This window comes from Zootoca vivipara, chromosome 8, assembly GCF_965207765.1.
Source record: "Zootoca vivipara chromosome 8, rZooViv2.hap1.1, whole genome shotgun sequence".
Classification (NCBI taxonomy): Eukaryota; Metazoa; Chordata; class Lepidosauria; order Squamata; family Lacertidae; genus Zootoca; species Zootoca vivipara.
In genome coordinates, this window is record NC_142591.1 from 50,608,210 (window position 1) to 50,619,728 (window position 11,519).

The window sequence follows — 11,519 nt, forward strand, 5'->3', positions numbered from 1 at the left end:
GGCTTGCTGATCAGAAGGTCGGCGGTTTGAATCCCTGCAACGGGGTGAGCTCCTGTTGCTCGGTCCCAGCTCCTGCCCACCTAGCATTACGAAAGCACATCAAAGTGCAAGTAGATAAATAGGGACCGCTCCGGCGGGAAGGTAAATGGCGTTTCCGTGCGCTGCTCTGGTTCGCCAGAAGCAGCTTTGTCATGCTGGCCACATGACCCGGAAGCTGTCTGTGGACAAACACTGGCTCCCTCGGCCTATAGAGCGAGATGAGCACCGCAACCCCAGAGTCAGACACGACTGGACCTGATGGTCAGGGGCCCCTTTACCTTTACCTTTACCTTTATACTACTTAAACACTGAGGCCAGTGCCATGCAGGTGGGGCTTATGCTGTATTCTAGATTCCTGCTTCTGTGTCATAGACCTTCCACCTGAATGGCAGCTTTCAAATGGGAACAGGGAGTAATGTTTTATTTGGGGCAAAGAGGAATTAACACTACAGTCCTATGCCCACTTATTCCCAGTCCCACTTGATTTGAATTGACTCAATAGGAATGACTTCTGATTAAACTTGTGCAAAGCAATTAGTTCATGGTTTTTGGTGATACATTCTCCAAAGTAATGATGACAAAACACAAAGAATGAACCACAACAAAAATGTGAAGAAATGCTATTTCAGATTTATGAGGGAGAGGAGGGGGCAAAACCAATAGCAAGCAATTTGATCTAAGATTAAATGCCAATTAAATGGTGTGTGTATTAACATGCATACTATCATTGGTTGTGAGCTTTTGAAATTTTTATTTTCATTATCATACCTCTGAAACTGTGAGCTAACACCACGTGCTGTTTACACAAGGCTTACCTCTCTCTCCTCCTCCTCCTCCTCCTCTCCTGCATGTGATGACTACATATGGACATGTTTTTTCTGGAGCAGCTCATGATGCTCTTGTGGCATGCAGTGCCTAATCCTTTTCATGTGCCATCGGGAAGGGAGCAGTTTTGCTTCTGCCTAATCCTATGGCCTCCTATGCAAAGGCAGATGCTGTGGTGGATGGGGACAAAGGACAAGCCTGTGGTGGGGGCCACTGGTCCAGGCTTTCCACATCATCTGGCATGCTGTTGCCACAGGTCAGATCATAAGAGGGAGGGGTGAGACAGCTGCAGTACAATGGTGGTGCAAATGATAGATGTCAGCAGAAAACCAGGGGGGGGGGACAACAAAAGCTGCAAGAGGAGCCATTGTAGACATCACTTCTTGTGCAATGGTTCCAATTGTACTATCATTATCTGGCCTCGGCATCAGGATTAGTTTAAAGGCCAAGGAAGTGTCACATGGCAAATCTTTTGTTCTGTGACTTCTTCATCCAACTCCTCCTCCTTTCCCAGTGAAGAACATAATAGCTGCCTCTTTTGCAACCTGTTTTTGTTGTTGTTTAATCCCATGGATTTCCATTCCAGAAATAATGTTGTTCCATCCTTGAAAGACATGGCTATTTTATGTTCATCAGGTTGGCAATTGCTGAATATTTGTGGCATCCAAGGGATGGTAATTAATAAATCAGCCTGTTTCTTTAGCTAAACACATTCTTGGAAAATAAATATATAAAAATAAATAATATTAATATTAAAATGCTTCATTAAAACCCATGGGATCTAATTAGTAAATGTTTAGAGGTAGGCCACAATATTTGTCTTGTATATCTTCTTTTTTAAAAAAAAATCCTAACAAACTAATATGTTTCTGACATGCTCTGTCCATTTCAATGTGTGATATGGGTTTCAATCTACCCTTGTGAAGTAAAGCTCTGAATTTCACTCTAACGAGAAATCTAAAAATGTCTATAATGTTTTCTCCTTGGCAGTAGTAGATGGAATTTGCAGGCACAGTATCCCCTCTACAGTGAATGGAGTAAACCTGCCAAATTGCAAACAAATGGGGCAAAGGGCTTTTTAATGTTGAATTAAAAGGAATTTACTCTCCACCATAATCCATATTAGGGCAATAATCCTTTGCTAAGGAGAGAATGCTGTAATAAATGAACATTTCAGGATATGATTTGTTCATTTCCATTCCACATGAATCCAATATGAGCATTTTAGAATATTCTGTTCAGGAGGCCTAAGTCAGTTCACTAGAATTGCAAAATTCACAGAGTTGTCTAGCATGCAACTAGAAATGGATGCACAGCACAATCCACAGTTTACAGCTAATTCAGTAAAACAGGGCACTATCTGTATGTTTTAGTGGTTAAGGGATAACCCCACTTATTTGAGAATGGACCCTAATACAGTCAATACATTCACTAGAACTTACTTCTGAGCAGAAATAGTTAGGCTTGGGCTATAATGCTTATAGTTCCACTATTACTCCACTAGATCTGTTTGGAGTTTGCCTAGGTTTGATAGGTCTCAGGTTTGACGCTGAGACAGGGATTTTGGGGTCCATTCTCAGGGCAGCAAGTTTAAATCTCAGGGTCATCACAGCAAGTATCAAATTGCTACCTTTGGATCTTGGGTCTAGGCGTTTTGCAACAGAGTCTAGTTATTTTAAAACGTCCTTTAAAAAAACCCACCATTGATCATTCTGAAACTATTGCATTAATAGTTCCCACTCCTATTTCTCCCCACCCCAAATTTCCAATGCAGTCCCCCACTCTAATGAAACCTGTTTCTCTGCCCTCCCCAATTCAATGTTTTCATTTTCCTGGGCATTTAGCTATCTATCTCTGCCCCTTTACCATAAAGGACTCTGGCCCTTTATCTCTTGGACTGCATCCATGGGCCCCATCTGCCTATCAGTTTTCTGTCCTTGAAATCAAGTAGCCCCACAACAATGCTACTCTCTGCCTCAAGCTGGAAACCTGACAACTCTAGGCTTGTGCGTTTGCTCTGTTCTTCCCTCCTAACATCTGGCTCCTGCCTTTGCACTATGAGCAGGTCCAGATTCAGCACCTGCTCTCCTCAGACATCCCTAACACTGAACTTGTCTTGAGTGGCTTGGAGTGGCATTTACATTTCCTGCAATACCCCAGCACACCTCTGACATACCGTAGCATCACTCTGGGGCTTTGTGGGAAATAAATACGTTACAGCTGCCTTTTACATTTCCCACAATGCCACAGAGCAAGGCTACATCAGGGTGCTCAAGGGCACTGTAGCTGGCCATCATTTAGTGAGGAGTGCTGCCTGCTACACCCCTTAATATCACCCCTTCCTGGGCTCATGGGGTACCCCATCTGCATAGAACAGAGTGCACTAGAATACTCAATGCCGAGGGTCCCCTCAAGAGTGGAGCTAGCCCTGACTACTTGTGTTGCCATCAACACTGGCACAGAGAGGGGGGGGATTTGAAATCTACAGTTTTAAAAGCAGGGAAATGAACTGTGTGGAATACTAGTCCTAAACAGGAGTTCTGCTTGCACGTAAAACCTACACATGAGCAGAGACAAGAGTGCTAACCTCTGCCCCCCTTGCCTTTCAGTTCATAGAGGGTGAAGATCTAAAGCAGGGTGCTTCCTGTCCTCATGGCTGTGGCTTAAGATCTAGCATGGTATATTGCATGCTGAAGAGGCTGCCCACTTCAGACCTTCACCCACCTTCAACTTGTGGGAGGGCAAAGTTTAGCACATTTGCCCCCGCTTGAGTGTAGGTTTTACATGTGAGTGAAATGCCTGAGTAAGGCTAGTGACACCTTCCAATGTGGACATGGCCAATCTGGAAACAATACAGAGTGCTATATCTCTGCCCTTTTGACTATATGCAGTGCCTTACAACAGAGGACTGCAGGGCTTATCCTTGTGGATGTACTGGGCTAAACTGAACGAAATGTCAACATCCCTTTGCTAGAGACCAAACAACACATCTTAATATAGACTCCTACAAGTATGACAGTTTCCAATGGTAAAAATGTATCTTACAGATGCTGTTATGAAATCCTGCTGAAGCTCAGCTAAGTGGGCTATTGCTTGTTCAGATAGTACATGTCGTTTTTTGTTATCTCATATTTGGGAAAAGAAAAGAAAAGAAAAGACAAGAAGACCTGCAAAAACGCAACAATACTTGAAAATCAATTCTAAATGTTCTTTTTGTTTGTACAGTTTAGTTACTGAGACTTTGTTATTTATTGATACAAAACTGGTCAAGTAAATGGGACTACAGTAGAGTAAGTGATCATGCCTAGGGATTCCTGGGCATAAGCCAGGGAATGTTAAGAATGTTTAAGTTCCTCTTATTTCAGCTGAATCCAGATGGAACTTACACATATTTAACTTTGGCTGGGTCGTGTCCATTTTTAATTAATATCCCAAAGACATATAATAAGTGAGTAAATTCCAAATAACTTTTTAAAATTGACTTGTTTTGTTTTGCTTGCTATTCTGACACGTTGCATTTTTACATCAAACTACCTCAGCTACCTTTAATTTATCTCCTCCCTCTACATATTAAAGCATGCACTTTGTATTTATCAGGGCTTCTGTCTCAACCCGCCCTTCCCAGTTCAGAAAATGAAACCTGTTTCAAAGCCATGGCAATTTATTCATAGAAGACACTCAATACTGAATACTGTAGTAGCTAACAATCTTAACCTGATCCAATTAGGACAATGCATGCACAAAACAAGTTTCCACACGTCTTGTGTTGTGATGTGAAACAATGTGCTTGGTTTGAAATTCCAGGCTTCATCTACCTTTGGGCAGGGAGGGAACTGTGAGCACAGTCCTGATAGGCAATGGCAGTACCAATCACTTCAGTGGTAGGGAAGATGAATTCAGCCCTCTCTCTTAAAAAAAGGTGATAGATGTGTCCACAGTCAACAGTATCAACCATCTTAATTAGCGGGGTAGATTGTTCAGCTCACTGCATGCATAGCTGGATCAGGAGCTATGGGTCTGTGAGGTGTTGTTTAATTATCCAGGATCAAAACCCACATACCCAGGAACAGAAACGGTCACTGCTTGTATATGCTTAATTTGCCTTAAGAGATTTGTGCTTTTTCCACTCATGAGTCTTTTTCATTTTGTTTCTCCTGTACCAGATATGTAATTATATAAAACTCTTAAAAACATGCCATAACAATGAAATGTGACTGTCAACAGCAGACTAGTGAATGGAATAGAGTGGACCAATAATTTCTCGGCTCCTGTTGTAAACTGTTGCAATTATACACTGATTGTGTTAACTAATTGTTACTGTGCTTTTACTCAATACTTAACCATTATCAGAAACAAGTTCTGGGAGATCACCTTTGTGTTTATGGAAAGTGTAGATATTTCCCTTGGTACAAGCACAGTGACTCGAGTTGAATGATATTCATGACAGTTCTTGTGCTATGGATTGTAAACATTGTACAAATGTATTTGGTATTCTGTTTGAAATGAAGATTCAAAAAATAGTTAAATGAAATTGAAATCCTTCCTGTAAATAACTATATTCAGATTCCATGTATACGAACATTCCTTTAGAGTCCCGATTGTGAAGAGTGTCTTTATCAGCTAGAGACTACTGTCTCGTGTGGCAGTGTGCTATAGTAAAGAACACAGTGTGTGAAGTATTTGGTGTACTACAGTACCATAGTTCTTTTGGTCTGTTAAGTAAGTTGCAATTTGTGATGAAATGAAGTTGAAAGTAGTGCTTCATACTAACAAATTTCTTTGGTTACAACCTGATTTTTCTTGTAAAACTTCAAAGGAAAACTTGAAAATTTTATATATTTGGATTTTGTAGATTTTTTTTTATTGCAACACGAAGTACCAAATCATTAAATAAAGTACACTGTGGTCATTTTACGGATGCCATGGAGTCTTTTAATGGGTTGTCCTCTGCTTGTAAATGCATTCTGTTTCAAAAGATTGAGCAACCGTGCAATGGTAAGTCTTCAGAGATCTAGATTTGTCATGGATGTCAACACAAAGAGTCCATATATCTGAGACACAATTATAAGCTGCTTCCACAATCCAACCACGGTTTCTGCTGGAAATAATTTCCTCCCAAAACTGCAGCAATTTCTTTTTACATATAATAGATTTTGCTAGAGTTTATAAGGAGAAATACAAAGCTTAATATAAAATATCATTTTTTTGTCCAAGCTAAAACATTAATCTAAATAAGATAAAAAAACATAGAAGGGGGAGGGGAGAGAACGAAAGAAAGATTAAGAAAAAGAAATACAAAAGATATTAGAGAGAGAGAGAGAGAGAGAGAGAGAACTAAAGAAACTAAAGAACTTCCTATTCTTTGTCTGTCCACTATATATAAACAATCCATTCCAGTATAACACCGAACAACACCACATTCTATAAACAAACATTATCTTCAATCCTCAAATCCAAGTTCCACTATTTCTTTTTCTTTTTCATGCAAGAAGTCTGAGGTTTCCACTCTTTAGTAAATGTTAACAATAACTTTTCTCTGATTGAGCATGTCAATTTTGCCATCTCAGCTAAGTCCATTAATTTTAACAACCATTCTTCCATTGTTGGTAATGATGAGTCTTTCCATCTTTGTGCATATAAAAGTATTGCCGCCATGGTGATATATTGAAACAAAGTTCCATAGTCCTTTTCTATTTTTTTTTAAATAATTTTTATTAATTTTTAGAAAAAGAAAACACATACAAAATATACAACATAAACTCTGTCCCTTCATTTTCCCTCCACCCACAAGCCCACCTCTGCCACCAGTGAGACCCATGGGTATTGGGGAACAAAGGGGTCCATTTTAAGCTGGGTTTGACCTCCCCCCTGCCACTGAGAGGACAAAGGCGGAGGATCTCTGGGGATTGGCTTATCCCCCAGCTATTTCTTCACTGTACTGGAAAAAAGAAAAACAAGGAAAAAAAGGGGGGGGGGAAGCAAAAATATAAAAAGGGGGGGGGAAAGGAAAGGAAAAAAAAGGAAAAAGGAAAAATATTAATGGCTTCCACGACTCTCCTCCTCCTGGATTTCCCAACCTCTTTACATAGTTATGGCGGGTTTTCTAATCCAATTCAGAATCTTATTCTTATAATATTAACACAATCCTCCTCCTTCTTCATGCTGTCCCCATCTGAGCCCCCCCCCCTGCCACTGGGGTAGCCCGAGGAGTCCAGCAGTCAAAAGGTTCCATTTTTGTGTCTGGGTTTCCCTCCACCCTTCCCTCTCCCCTCAAGGCACCCCCTGCCACTGGGTACCAAGAGTAAGAAGGGGGAGACAGGCAGTTTTCCACCCAAACACCTCCTGATCACCAAAATTATTCAAAAACAAACTCTAAGCATATTTCCTCAGCCATTCTTTTTACTCCCTCCAGAAAGCTCTTAACCTTAAACTATAAAAATCTCTCCTTCCCCCCCCCAATGTCCCTCCTCCCAATTGGATCAGCATATCCTTTAGCAGGCCAAGATTCCGACACCGTTGTTCATAAACCAAAAAAAGTACCTTAAACTAAATTTTTTACCCCACACCAATTCTTTCCCACATCCACTTCCAGACCTCTGCTCCTCCCTCTTTCTGCCTTTCCCTCCCTTCACTAACACCATTCAACATTTCAGTCTCTCCAGGATTTTCACTTCCATCAATCTTCTCTTCACTTTGCTTCTCCTTGTCGGCCTCATCTCTTTGTTCTGATCTTTGTTTTTCATCATCCAACACATATTTTTTATGGTCTGAATCAGTCTCCAAATTGTCCTCAAATTGTTGCTCCTCACACACAATCTCATAATCAAAATTGTCCTCTAAATCTTGCTCTTGCACCTCATTCTCCTTTTCTGTTGGGTTAAAGCATTGCCTTTCCTTGTAGATATCTTCCCATATTTGTAGATAGCCCAGCACAGCCTCCTGGAAAGCTCGAGAGAATTTTGTTTTCATAGTTCACTTGACCACAGGCAGACCAGAGATAAGGGCAGAAGGGTACTGGAAAATTCCTCTCTACCACGTTGTCGGCTCCATCTTGGCTGTTCTTATCCTTTGTCTTTAACCTCATCAGATTTCAAATTTCCAGTCCACTTAAATCCTTTTAAAACCTTTTGAATCAATTTTTCCAATTCACAGGAATAAAATCGTCTTTCTTAGTCCTTTAACAATTTGACAGCTTTTGACAGCTGTCAAAGCGTCCTCCCCCTTGTTGCTGCTGAACCTCAAGGGGCAACGACACCGGGGGCTGGGGAGGTTTGGAAAAGTCTTTCTTTCTCTCAGGTCCGCAATCTTGAAAGAAGTTTTCCCTTTTCGGCTTGGGAATGTTTAATGCGCCTCCCGATTGTCCATTTGGAAGAGATCGGCTTCCGTTACTTTAGAATCTCTTCCTATCTTCAAATTTAAAATTTTTAAGATCCGAATGGAGATTTGACTTACTTTGAAGAAGTCTTTTATTTCCTTGGAAGAATCCGCCGCTTGCAGGCTGAGGACTCGGAGCTTCACTTCAAGGAGGTAAGATGAAACCCAAAAATGGCTCCCGCGACTCCACTCCGCTGGCTCTCGATTGCTCTACTGAGCTCTCGGGCAGCAGAGGATTCGCGTCCGGAGCAAACAGCTGGGCACTATGTCACCGGGACTCTCTACCCGGTGTTTTTTCGGGGAGTCCGCTCACTCTGCGGACTTCCCCCCCCTCCACGAAGCCAGGGACTTCAGAGCACGAAGTCCCTGCGTCCAACTTCACCAGCGCGACGAATCGGAAGCCTCTCCATAGTCCTTTTCTAACTGTATATTCATAAGTCCCAGCAGGATCTAGTTTCAGTTGAAAGTTAATCTTAAAAATACTCTGTATCTACGTATTTGTACCTTTTTGTGCTTTTTTACATGTCCACTGAGCATGGTAAAATGTCCCTTCGTGTTCTTTACATTTCCGACAGGTATTTGGAATATTTTTATAAATTCTAAATAATTTCTCAGGAGTTTAATCTTTCTGAGTAAGTCTGAGTATTTAATCCCAGCCCAATTATCTATTTCAGTTCATGATGGGAATTTACAAACACTCAACTTTCTCAAGTTCTTAGTATAGTCTGCACCAAAAATAATCATTAAAATGCAACACATGCTTCCTAAGGCACTTTTGTGAGACTTGCAGGCTTTTGTAAGAATCCAGGAGTTCACTTTAAAATGTAAACTTCAGGCCATGAAGGCTGCAGAGAGAAGTTTGAAAAACTGATAGAAAATTATAAAGCTGCTATGCTCACCCATCAATCCCATCTCTGTTTAAATCTTAAGCCACTTCCCTCCAGGGTTTCTACATCTATGGGTAAAAACTAGCAGAGGGAGGACAGCAGACTGGGCCAGGGAGGGGGTGGTCCCTGCTGGAAGGAGGCAGTGGTAACACCAGTCCTCAAGAAACTCCCTGGATTCGGAAAGCCTAAGTAACTACCAACCACTCTCCTTCTTGGGCAGGGTTCTTGAGTGGGTGATCATGGACCACATCTAGGCACTTAGAGGAAACTGATTTTCTAGATCCATTTCAATTGGGCTTTAGGCCTGGTTTTGGCACAGAAACTGCTTTGGTTGCCCTGTATGATGACCTGTGTCAAGAAAGACAGGGGAAATGTGTCCCTGTTAATTTCCCTTGACCTCTCAGCAACTTTCAATACCATCAACCATGGTATCCTTCTGAAGCAGCTGTCCAAGTTGCAGGCTCCTTTTGTGTTCTGGTCCTAATTGGATGGTCATTTCCAGAGGGTGATGTTTGGAGAATGCAGTGTGGCTCAATGGAGACTTCAATGTGGGTTCCCCAGGGTTCGATTTTACCCCCCCCCCCCAATTTTATCCTCCATGCTGTTTTAACATCTACATGAAACAGCTATGTGGGATCATCAGGAGTTTTTGAGTATGTTATCAGCAATATGCTGATGACACACAGCTCTACTTCTCCTTTACATCTGCAGGTGACAGTGGATGTCTTGCCTTGGTAATGGACTGGATGAGAGCCAACAAACTGAAGATCAATCCAGGTAAGACTGAGGCAATGTTAGTGGATGGGAGACTGCTTGCTCTTGATGGTGTTACACTCCCTCTGGGGGTGCTTCTGAATCCATTGCTGTCTCTTGACAGCAGGTAGCCTCAGTGGCATAGAGTGCCTTCCATCAGCTTTGAGTAGTGGCCCTGCTGTGCCTCTATCTGGACAGGGATAGCCTGTGGTCTATGCTCTGGTAGCCTCTAGGTCAGGCTTCCTCAACCTCGGTCCTCCAGATGTGTGTGGCCTACAACTCCCATGATCCCTAGCTAGCAGGACCAGTGGTCAGGGATGATGGGAATTGTAGGTTCAAAACATCTGGAGCGCCAGGGTTGAGGAAGTCTGCTCTAGGTTAGATTATTGCAATACATTATATGTGGGACTGCCTCTGAAGATGGTTTGGAAACTTCAGCTAGTGCAGAATTTAGAAGCCAGGATGCTCACTGAAGCAAGATCTTTTGAACTTATAACATCAGTCCTGGCCTGAATGCACTGGCTGCCAATTAGTTTCTGGGCCCAGTTCAGTGTTCTGGTTTTGACCTATGAAGCCTTAAACAACTCAGGGCCACAATACCTCCAGGATTGCCTCTCCCTATATGAACCAACCCAGACTCTTCAGCCATCATTTTTGTGCACCTCCTCCATGAGAGATCCACAGGGTGGCAACATGAGAACAGGCCTTTTCTGAAGTGGCTCAATTTGTGGAATGCTCTCCTCAGATCGTCTTGCCTGCTGCATGAAAGAAAGTGAACTCACAACCAGTCTAGGCAGTTGGTGCCAAAATGCAGACTCTCTACATAAGAGTGCCAGGTGGTTTTTCAAATCTGTTTCTGGTCTATTGTTATTTTACCTTTTTGGAAGTTTTACATTATTGGTGTTAATTTTTTTGTTTGCTTGTTTTAATTTTTTTGTAAACAGCTTTCAGCTGCATGTTTTAACCTAGAAGCAGTGCATAATTTTTTTGAAATAAATAAATAAATGTTAAGGTCCCTATGTGGAGCCATTCTCCGAACAACTCTCAGTGGCTTCAACGCTGCCATCGCAAATGGAGCAGTATCTATACCGCCACCACTTAACTTTCATAATATATGGGGAGGGATAACTGCGGCTGCTATGTAAATTAGCTAAGTTTCCATCTGGCACAACATTGGTCCACACAATTTTCAGTGCATTCATATCCTTCTAAAGTGCTAAAACTCGACATGTTTTGGCATTTTTCTGATGCATATGGCTTGGCTATCCAACTACACACTGCTCTTTTGGGCTAAAGAACTGTGCAATTGTATACTATTAATCCTGCTAGCTTTCCTTATTAGAGTGTGTCTATGGAAATTCTAAACCTTCAGCCACCACCAAAGATGGAAAAAAAGAGAAAACAACCCTTTGAGTGGATGTTTTAGAGGGAATACTCTCCCTCTACAAAGAGGCAAAACTCAGCAATGCAAGTATAAACACTTTGGCAGCACAGCAAATTGTGATGGAATTTGCATTTCTAGGAATTTCAAATGAAGGTAATGCAAGTTAAATGTTCCTTACACATGGTAAAATTATAGCACCCACAGGGCCTTTTCGAAGCACTCTTACAGTGCAATCCTATGCATGTATACTCAGAAGC